The 10,220-nt window shown below is 39.7% G+C and overlaps 1 pseudogene; it reads right to left on the bottom strand.

Annotated features, from left to right (window-relative positions):
• Positions 1-296: 296 nt before the first annotated feature.
• On the bottom strand, positions 297-1,119 carry LOC132220137 (large ribosomal subunit protein eL6-like; annotated as a pseudogene).
• Positions 1,120-10,220: the final 9,101 nt, after the last annotated feature.

A 10,220-nucleotide genomic window follows, 5' to 3' on the forward strand; every position in this document is an offset into this window, starting at 1 on the left:
GGTCACATGTGTTTCATTCTTCTTTTTATGCCTTCTTTTGAATCAATTGAGGATTCTTCATGATTCCATTACATTTATCCTACTGGCTTATTAATATTTTTGTGTGTATTTTTTAGTAGGTTTAAGTGGTTGCTTTAGGACAAAGGACAGAGCCCAAATCAATGTCACTGCCTGTTTTTATAAATAAAGTTTTATTGGAACAAGCCAGACCCACTTATTTATTTATGTCCATGGCTGCATTTTTTTAAATTTATTTGAAACAGATCTGTTATTTAGTTAGGTTCTTTGTAGGAAATTTAGAACACCACTTTGTGAGGCTAAAGCCCATTTGTTAGAGCCAACACAGAGCTGACGTAGCCCTGGAGTTGAGGAACGGCTTTGATTTTTGGCAGAATTTGAGAGTCCACAGCTTTCTGATCAACCTTGCGCTGCTCTATAATCTCAATTTTCTTTCTCGAAGATTTCACCCTCCTGGGCTTACGCAGCTGCTTCTTGAAATAAGCATCCATGAGATGTTTGGGGATTTTCAAAGCACTGGTATCAATTTTGGTGGAGGTGGTGATGACATGTTTCTGGTGTGTTCCACACAAAGGAACTCTATAAAGGGACAGAGGTCCAGTCACAAGAAGCCACTGCTCAGCTGCTTCAGGAACACTGCCCTCTTGCCTCCGTGTCACTGGTGAGGGTGATCAGAATGGTCCCGGGAGTGATGCTGGCCTGCAGTTTTCTCACATGCTCACTGAAGGGTGTCTTGCCCTGGCCCAACAGCTTTCCAGGCACGTGTTCAGGGGGATACCATCTAGGCATTTGGCAAAGGTTAACTACTTGGGTGCCACCATTCTTGTCGCCCCAACTGGTTTTGTAACAGGAGCAAGAACTTTCTCCTCTTTCTTTACAATCGTGGATTTAGCTGCTGAGTGCTTCCTCTTGTATGTGGCTTTGGGGAACACACAGCCGACCAGGAATATCTGGCAATTCCTCTGCGTAGTTCAGGGTTCGGCTGCGTTGGAGCTTCGCCTTCTGAGGCACCTTGGCCTTGAGATTACCCTTCTTAACTGTGCCCCTAGCATCAGCCATCTTGGCTTCAGGTTTGTCCTCCGTAGTATCCAGCTTCTCCATGTTTCACCCACCGTCTTGCAAGGTGGGAAAGAACTCAGTGGCTGCATTTACACTCTAACAGCAGAACTGAATGCTTGTGACAGAAACCACATGGCCTGCAAAAACAAAAGTATTTCTATCTGGAGACTGATGAAAAATTGTGCCCCTCCCTGCTCCAGAGCTTATAACATATACCTGCATCCATCACAGTCCCTCCTGATTGTGGACTTGTCCATGGATCGTTTCATTTCTGTCACTTATTGCTTTATATATTTTGAATCCGTGTAATTGGGTATGCCACAGATTTGAACGTGTGACTATTTCATTCATACTGATTCCCTTATCATTATAAAATGTCTCTATTTTATCTTCAATAATTGATTCTTTCATCTACTTCCTTATTTTCTGATACAAGTATAAGCCACTCACAATTTCGTTTGGCTAATTCTTGCATAATGTATCTCTTCCCATCTTTTTACTCTTAAATTGTCTGTCTTCACATTTAAAGTGCATGTTTTTGTTAACAGCATGTTGTCAAGTTTTGTTTTTAATCAGTCTGACAATCTTATTATTTTGCTTACTGTACTTATATTTAACATAACTACTGTTATAGAAGGGCTTGTGTCTACCATCTTGCTATGGATTTTTGTTGTTGTTTTTATTTCTATTTGGGCCCTCTGTTTTATTTTTTAAAATTTTATCTTTATTGTTGAAAGCATTACAAATGCCCCCTTTCTTTCCACTTGACCACCTTCACCTCCTACCTGCTCTCTCCCCAGGCCTTCACCACACTACTATCTGTGTCCATGGGTTATGCATATATGCATATAAGTTCTCTGGTTAATCTCTCCCCACCCACCCCCAACTTCCTTATGAGATATGTCAGTCTGTTCTATGCTTTTGTGTCTCTGGATCTATTTTGTTCATTAGTTCATTAGAGTCCACACAGGAGTGAGATCATGTGATACATGTCTTTCTCTGACTGGCTTCTTTCGCTTAGCATAATACTCTCCAGGACCCTCCGTGCTGTCTCAATGCTTTCCAAAGCTACACAGTTCAATCGTTATCTGAGTCTCTGCCAAAAGCTTCTCCAGAAGAGCCCTCCAAAGGTCCCCACTGGGTGTAGCCAGCAGACCCCTCTGCAGAGTCAGAAATGGAGGAGCAGGCATTGCACTCCCCAGGCTGGTGTTCTAATAATAGGGGTGCTCAGCCCTGGGAAGGGTGTCTGTGTCCCTAGCAGACTCCCTTCTCTACCAGGATCGCTGAATCCCACTGGTTCTCACCACTAGATGCTATAAGGGCTCCTCTTCCCATCTCTGTTGCTCTGGGTTGGGGATTCCTGCGAGGGGTTGAGACCCCATGCTCCTGCAGGGAGGGACTTTTGCACCCTTTGGCTTTTCTGAATGTGGGGGCCTGCCCTTCCCACATTTCTGCCCTTTTTATAAGTCTCTGTGTGGCTTTTCCTGTAAATCCTTGGTTATACCATTTCAATTCAGCTAGCCTTCAGTTGGTTATTCGGGTTGATTGCTCTATAACTTAGCTGTTAATCCAGTTTGGCGACTCTGCAGCCCTCTTGGAAGGTCTCTTTCCTATTGCATTTTAATTACCACAAATCCTGAAATGTTTTTTCCACTTACCACTACTTTCAAATTATATCAGTCATTTTATGAAATTAATTAAAGCTAGTGTTTAGTAAATTAATTAAAAAGTGTGCACACGTTCCTAGCCCATAAGTATTCTAAATGTTTCTATCTCATAAATTTAAAAATCTTTTAATAACTCAATTTTAATATAGTTGGTTTTCTTCATAGTCATTTTTTAAATTTTTTTCTATTTAAAAACATTATTTGGAGAAGGAATACAAAAGGGGATCGATCCATGACACAAAAGGAATGCCTGCACTAAAGAGACTCATCGGTGGGCAGCAGAGGGCCTAGGGCAGGGTCACTCCTGCGAGAGGAGGACGCTAAGCACGTAGGGGTGAAAACTCAGCGCTCTCCTGCCCGTGACCCTTGGCCAAGCCGAGTCAGGGTGCATCTGCCCCGGCCTGGCAGCTTCTGGGACTTTTTCCTGAGCATTCTTATAAAACAGCAAGCACATTGCCACATGTGCCTGGAATTTGATTTCCAGGCCAAGTGTCAGCTTTTCCACACTGAGGCTCCTTCAGGTTTTGGCCCAAGTTCTCCTGCTGTCAAGGCCCAGCCCTTTCCATACCTCGACCACCTGCCAGAGAGAACGGATTCATGGGATTTGGGCCACCACATCTGAGTCTCGTCAGCCACAGGCTTCCACCTGCAGCCACGGAGCCCCGGACGGGAAGGTGCCTGAGGGGACCCCTGGCGCTGACCTGAGCCCATCAGGGCAGCGTGTCCTTCCCTGTGGGCCAGGAATCTTAAAAATCAGGCCAATTGCCTCCTCTCAGACCTAACGAGGCATTTTCTTTTCAGAGACTTGAGTCTGAGTTCTAATCCTATCTAGGAATGTTAGTTTCTCTTGAGGTATTTATCTCTCTCTCCTGTTTTGTTTTGTTTTGTTTTGTTGTTGTAATCTAACAACACAGGAGAAAGGGTTATACAATGGGAAGATATTGTTACAGATGGGAGCTCTTGCTGTGACTTCCTTAAATAAACAGGTTGCTAATGTTTCTGGACAGTAGTCGAGCTACAATTCAGAGGCTGCTGAGACTTTTTCTGTCTAAAGGAATCTATCTCCTTCTACACTACTCTTATCTCCAGAAGAAAATTAAACTCCATTACAACCTTCGCTTGAGAAAATAGTCCCACTACCCCTTGCTAGAGGTGATGGCCTAAATGTTGTGTGCTGTGGGGATGAGAAAAGCTGCCTGCTGCAGAAAATTCGCTTCCTTCAGCTCCACAGCAGGGACCTGAAATTATATACAACTAGAGGCCTGGTGCACAAAAATTCGTGTGGCGGGGGCGGGGGGGTCTTTCTCAGCCCTGGCCTGCGCCCTCTCGCAGTCCAGGAGCCCTCAGGGATATCTGACTAATGGCTAAGCCAGCAGTTGGACTGCTTGCCAGCCGTGAGCACTGAGCATCTCCCCCCTGGTGGTCAGTGTGCATCATAGCAATCGGTCATTCCACTGTTCAGTCAATTTGTATATTAGCCTTTCATTATATAAGATGGACAGAGAGATATACATAATGGATATATATGGAGAAATATACATAACATTGTTTCAATTAGTAACTTCTTTATGTTAACTATTGATCTGACCTTTTTAAATTATAGACCAATCGATTATATATCCTGAGAGAAAAGAATGGTATTATTAAATCTAGTAAACAGGCTGAGAAATCCACAGCTGGTGAGAAAAAGAGGAACAAAACAGAACTCTGCGAGGAATCAGCCACTTTTTAGGGCTTGGATGACGACGAGGAGCTGGTGGAGGTGACCATCTGGGTCTTCAAATGGTGTTGGACACATACGAGGAAATCATTAAGTGTTCATTAAATGAACTAGTAGAAATTGGGAGAATAAAATGATTGCTTTGTTTGCCATCTTAATGCCCTTAATCCCATCTAAGCTCCAAATGAGGAGTGCCAGCTCTTAGCTAAAACTCAACAGAATCCCTAGAATAGGTTATTTCAAAGCTTTTCTGATCTTTGTGCGACTAAGGGATTATCTAGTAATAGTTAACTGACTCAACAAGGTCTCTATATTTTTAACTGTCAGGCCCAAGAAGTACAGTTTGAAAGTAAGAAGGGGTAAGAATAAAATTTAAAATTAGGAAGGAGTGGGCATGAAGGAAATGAAGTAGCATTTTTTTCATAATAAATGAAGCATCATTTCCATTGCAGAAAGACTTGTAAATTGTAAGGTAGTTAGGACATTATTTTTCTTACTATTTGTTTAGGGTTTATTATATCTCTCCATCAGAGGTGAACTTGTCTAGTTTCAGGATCGCAAGTATAGATCTTTAAAATACTGTGTGGGATATATGCTAGATGAATGAATGGAGAAAAAATATCAAGAACAGCATAAATTGATAGAATTTATGCTGAGACCCTCTATAATATTAGACTTGATGGGTTTTTATTCATCCCAGATTAAATGCAGAATTTAAATATGAAGATTTATCTTTTTATTTTAGTGTTATTAGCTTTAAATGAAGTTTCAGGTTTTTCTCTATAAGCTAATCTTATCTTTGGCTTTTACCATCCCAATATGTTTTGGTAGAATATGTAAGTTGATACAATATAAAGTGGATTTAATCAGACCTTATATTTTGAACATGTGCACCAAATGTTTAAATACTCACACAATAAGCAAATACAGATCGATTTTTCACATGCTATGGATATCTTATAACATAAAGAGTATAAAAAAGAAAATAATTTTAAATTTTATTTTTTATTGTGATGAAAAACATATACCTATCTTTTTTTCAATTATAGTTCATATTCAATGTTATTCTATATTAGTTTCAGGTGTACAACATAGTGGTTAGACAATCATATACTTTACAGAGTGGTCCCCCTGATATTTCAAACACCCCACTGGCCTGTACATAACTATTATAATATTATATTTTTCCCCCATTGACCTCTCCCCAGCCACTCCCACTCCCCAGCACATGCCCTCACCCCCCTAGTGTCTGTGTCCATTGAACTTAATTACATTTTAATGAGTCCACATTCTTACCTAGATGGATTTATCAAAATCATGTGCTCCACAAAAAAATAAGTGTAGTTTTAGTTGATGTGTGTCAAAAATTCTACAAAATCAAACCAGATTGTCACTCGGACAACTGAATGAATTATCTAGTTGGCCTAAGTTGATCGAGCTAAACTTTATATTTCTAACTCTAAATTTCCTTTTGCTCATTAGAATAATTTCTAGTGAAGATTTAAATAAACAATACAAAGGTTCAGTAGAAATGTCACTTCATTAGCAACTCTTGGATACTTTTTGTTGAGAGCTAGACAGAAAGTAGTTCCTCTCAAACTTTTGAGGCTGTTCGCAATGAGAAATTTAGGGATTTAGTTTTCCATGTCCTGATAGTTGTGAAAATGAAAATACTTTCTCTTTCCATAAATAAATTCTAGCTTCTGTTTTTTGAAAAGAAAAACAGAATGTGTTTGCTGCGGCATATGCACGAAGCCAGGGTTGACATGTGTCAGCTATTTGACAATCATTCCTCATTTGTCCTCATGGTGGCCCATTTGTAAGTTACTGTTCCAGGCATAGAGAAGAAGGAAGGGCCACATCAATTTTCCTCGTCCAATTCTTTACAGTTTGAAAGGCTTTCATACAAGTAAAAATTTGAGTTTTTTATTTTGTAATAACTGGAATGCGGAGAAATTCCAGTTATTACTAGATACTTCAAAGAAACTGTATCCAAATGTCATTGATATCTTTAATGCAGAGGTCTTAGAAAAAGCAAGCATAATTTTGTCATCTACTATGCATCTGGCTCAGTTATTCGGGGTACACTTTTGGGTAAAATGTGGAATGCAGTGGGAAATTCTATGAGCTATCTAAGTGCCATAACTTTATTATCTATGTAAAGGCAAGAAAATAGGAAGAGGAATGATGACTTGGGTTCCACATCACCACTTACCTTTATGATGCTTGAATAAGCAATTACAATTTGGGGGAACCTGGTATTTTCGTAAAATGAAAGCATTGTGCTAGAATAACATTGAAGTCCATCATATCTAAACCACTATTATTGCTTATTTGGTTTTGTTTGTTTTAATTTTTTTAGCCTCCTTGATGTGTTTGGAAGATGTAAGGACAAAAATGACATTTCTATACAGCCTGAACACTTTTACACTAACTCCTGTGTATGATTTCACATTTTATAAGGCAGAATGTACTAAAAACTGCAGACCCGGATGAGGAATTTCTGATGGCTCACATCAGGCCCTCAAAGTACTACATCAACAAGAACTAAATATAAAAAGATAATAGTATTGATGTCATCAAAACAATAGTAACAAAAAACACATGGAGTTTTAAAAGTCTTTAGTAACAAAAATGTTAAAAAGCCACATCTTGGGGCAATTATGCCATGAAAGTGTTTCTTGGGACCTGCATGATGGCACTTTTTTATCTTCAATTTTTCTCCTGTGTTTTCTTTATGTCTCTCTCTTCCTATCAGTTTCTTTTCTTTCTTTTATTTTTTTTTGTCTTGGAATGGAAAAAACAAGTCCATTGTGATGATGATGATGATGATGATGATGATGATGATGATGATGATTTATAGTGCTTTTAGATTCATATGTTTCTTACTCTTAATTTAAAGGTAGAATAGTCTAACCTTTCTCTTTTTTTAATATATTTTTTTATTGATTTTTTTACGGAGAGAAAGGGAGAGGGATAGAGAGTTAGAAACATCCATGAGAGAGAAACATCGATCAGCTGCCTTCTACACACTCCCTACTGGGGATGTGCCCGCAACCAAGGTACATGCCCTTGACCGGAATCGAACCTGGAACCTTTCAGTCCGCAGGCCGACGCTCTATCCACTGAGCCAAACCGGATACGGCAACCTTTCTCTTTTATAAAACTGAAACCACATTTCTCTTTACATATGTGGTCCTTGACTGCTCCTGGGTATGCTCTCTACAGTGGTATTTGGTCCCTCCAATTGCGTTTCTTTGCGCTACCACATCTCCTGAAACATGTCAACCTTCACCACAGAAACAAATGAGTAGTAATGAAGGTTCTTTCTTGGCCTCAAAGCTGTTCCAAACAATCAGACTGTAGTATCTTGTTTCCCTCGGACTTTAAGGAAAATGAAACAGACTACATTATTGTTACACTAAGCGTCTTGGAACGTTGAACATGTCGTGATTCTGTTATTTGTGCCTGACAAAAGGCTAATACTTAACCAGTGTCACTGGAAAATTCAGTATTTTCGCAAAAACAGATTCATCTAAATGTGGCCTAAAACTACAAAGGATCCGAAAAACCAAGAAACAGCCCCTTTTCGTTGAGAAATACAGATGCCTTTGCTTTTTCATTGGCAAGGGCAATCGTTTTTGCCATCAGACATTTTATTTTCAAGAAACAGCTGTCCAGTTTGGGCCTGTCATTTCTGTGACTGTGATTAGTGAAAGATATTAGAAACAGCGAAGTGACTCAAAGAAGTGGAACCTACCAAGGCAGGAAGCCCATAACCCAACTCTAAGTATTTTTTGAGGGGAAAAAATACTTCATGGAAACTAAGATAATAATTTTCATCTGGTGAGTGGCTGTCTTTATGTTCTTCTTTTCTGAATAAAAGCCTATTACAATTAGTAACTATTTTTAAACATAACCATTGATTGCCATGTGCCTTAACTCCTTGCTGTTTCTAGAATTTAGGACAAATGTGAAGGAAGCAATGGCCTTCATGGCTTTTAGATAATAATGATAATCCCCTCGTTTAACATGATGAGATAAATGCAGCACGGTGTAATAGAGAAATGTGTATGATTCTGTATGTAAAAAAAGTCCACTGAATGAGACAGATGAGTTCATTATTGATTGTGACTCATCAGTGAGGGCTGAGACTATGGTATCTACCTAGTTCTTTATTCCTTTAAACCTCAGGAATGTATAGCCTACGTTTGAAAATCAAGAGTTCAGCCCAGCCGGCGTGGCTCAGTGGTTGAGCATCAACCTATGAACCAGGAGGTCATGGTTCGATTCCCAGTCAGGGCACATGCCTGGGTTGTGGGCTCAATCCCCAGTGTGGGGCATGCAGGAGGCAGCTGATCAATGATTCTCTCTCATCACTGATGTTTCTACCTCTCTCTCCCTCTCCCTTCCTCTCTGAAATCAATAAAAAAATATTTTTTTTAAAAAAAAGTTCAGCCTTCTGACGGACTGGTATGCTCAGTGGTTGAGCATAAACCTATGAACCAGGAGGTCATGGTTTGATTCCCGGTCGGGGCACATGTCCAAGTTGTGGGTTCGATTCCCAGTAGGGATGGAGGGTGTGCAGGAGGCAGCTAATTAATGATTCTCTCTCATCGTTGATGTTTCCATCTCTCTCCCCCTCCCCCTTCCTCTCTGAAATCAATAAAAATATTTTTTTAAAAAGAGTTCAGCCTTCTGTCATTTAAAAGTCATCACTTTCTGTGCTTTTATTTTTTCTTCCTCAGGTAACCAGATAGCTTCCTTAGGGCTTTTTGCTCTAAATATATATTTTTAAAATTTTTATTGAATTTATTGAGGTGACATTGGTTAATAAAATTACATAGGCTTCAAGTGTATACTACTATATTACATCTTCTGTATATTGTTTTGTGTATTCACCACCCATTTATTCCCCCTCTACTCTCTTTTACCTCCCCCACCCTCTTTCCCTTTGGTAATCACCATATTATTATCTTTGTCTATAAGTTGGTTTGGTGGGTTGTTTGTTTAGTTTTGTTTTTGCTTAATCCCTTCACCTTTTCCACCCATCCCCCAAACCCCCTCCCCTCTAACAGCTGTCAATTTGTTCTCTGTATCTATGAGTCTGTTTCTATTTTGTCAGTTTATTTTGTTCATTAGATTCCTCATATACATGAAATCATAGGGTATTGTCTTCCTGTGACTGGCTTATTTCACTTAGCATAGTACTCTCCAGGTCCATCCATGCTGTTGCAAAATGCAATAGTTCCTTCTTTTTCACAACCGAGTTTCCAAAATTTATAAAGAACTTATAGAACTCAACAACAAAAATAAAGTAAACAACCCAATTAAAAATGGGCAAAGGACCTGAATAGACATTTCTCCAAAAAGGACATACAGATGGCCAATAGACATATGAAAAGATGCTCAACATCACTAATCATCAGAGACATGCACATTAGAACCACAATGAGCTATCACCTCACACCTGTCAGCGTGGCTACCATGGATAAAGCAACAAAACAAGTGCTGCTGCGGATGTGGAGAAAAGAGGACCCCCCTGCACTGTTGGTGGAAATGCAGATTGGTGCGGCCACCGTGGAAAACACTATGGAGCTGCCTTAAAAAATTAAAAATAGAACTGCCTTATGACCCAGTGATTCCACTTCTGGAAATATAGCCAAAGAAACTCAAAACACTAACTCAAAAGAACATATGCACCCCTATGCTCACTGCAGCAGCATTTACAACAGCCAAGATTTGAAAGCAGCCAA

Source organism: Myotis daubentonii, chromosome 17 (genome assembly GCF_963259705.1).
Source record: "Myotis daubentonii chromosome 17, mMyoDau2.1, whole genome shotgun sequence".
Taxonomy (NCBI): domain Eukaryota; kingdom Metazoa; phylum Chordata; class Mammalia; order Chiroptera; family Vespertilionidae; genus Myotis; species Myotis daubentonii.